Here is a 1030-nt window from a genome sequence, read left to right as displayed (position 1 = left end):
AAAAGAAATCTCGGTTTAAGTCCTAGAGTTTTCTCAGAGTATTGTTATACCTGAAGGAGAAAAAAAAGTATTAATTCTAAATACAGCTAAAGGATACATATAATGAGTGATAATAGATCATTCCTGACAATTTATATGTGCCAAATACTGATATTAGAAATAACAGGAGAATTCCACTGGGTATCTTGTATAATGACACTGGCTCATGGTTTATGTTTCTTCATTTATGTAACGAGTATTTATTGAATCTCTTGCCACATAATAGGAGCATAGTGGCCAACGAGAGAGAAGATTCCTGCTCTCAGAGAGCATATGTTCTAGGAAGGGAGGCAGGCAATAAACGAGGAAACAAGCAGAGTAGTTAGAAATAATGATAAGTCCTATGAAGAAAATAAAGCACATAATGTAATAGAAAATTATGGGTAGTTGTGATGGCAGCATTAAATAGGGTCTCAGGAAGGGTCTCTTGGAGGAATTGACATTGGAACTGAGATCTGAATGACAGAGAGGAGGCTACCACAAGAAAATTAGAGCGATTGTGAAGACATAGATGAGTTTGAGTTGCAGAATGAAAGCGTGTTTAGCTGAGTTTGAGAGATGGAGAGTAGAAGAAGAAGAATTTGAAGAAGGAAGAGACCAGACCTTGGAGAGCCTTAGAGTTTTGTAAGATGTTGAGATTTTATTCTACAGAGGGTGCCAAAAACATGTAGACACATTTTCAGAAAGGAAAAAATTTTATTAAAATTGTAATACTCAATATAAACCGATAAAAGATGAATACTAGTCATTTGTATACATTTTTTTTGGCACCCCTGGTATATACATTAGGAAGCCACTGGAAAATTTTTTCTTTATTATCCTAATAGATCTGTTCATAGTTATAATGTTATATCAAATGTAAAGCTATTCTCCATCCTAATAACTTAGAGATAAGAAATCCAAATTGTTCAACTATTAATGCTTTTTAAGTATCTGGAATTGTTTTCAAAACCATAAACTGATTTTAATTTAATTACTCCTAAAAATCATT

At 33.1% G+C, this 1030-nt stretch overlaps 1 protein-coding gene across 1 annotated transcript in view; it reads left to right on the top strand.

Annotated features, from left to right (window-relative positions):
• AKAP9 (A-kinase anchoring protein 9) overlaps nucleotides 1–1030 on the top strand; it is a 158071-nt gene that overhangs the window by 4941 nt on the left and 152100 nt on the right. The window contains exon 2 of the mRNA XM_019634580.1: nucleotides 524–534. The gene's annotated coding sequence lies outside the window, so the exon portion shown is untranslated. The remainder of the gene's footprint in view (nucleotides 1–523; nucleotides 535–1030) is intronic.

Source organism: Hipposideros armiger, unplaced genomic scaffold (genome assembly GCF_001890085.2).
Source record: "Hipposideros armiger isolate ML-2016 unplaced genomic scaffold, ASM189008v1 scaffold_1749, whole genome shotgun sequence".
NCBI classification, from domain to species: Eukaryota; Metazoa; Chordata; class Mammalia; order Chiroptera; family Hipposideridae; genus Hipposideros; species Hipposideros armiger.
Note: the sequence above shows the minus strand (reverse complement) of the source record. Positions and strands in the feature narration are given on the sequence as shown.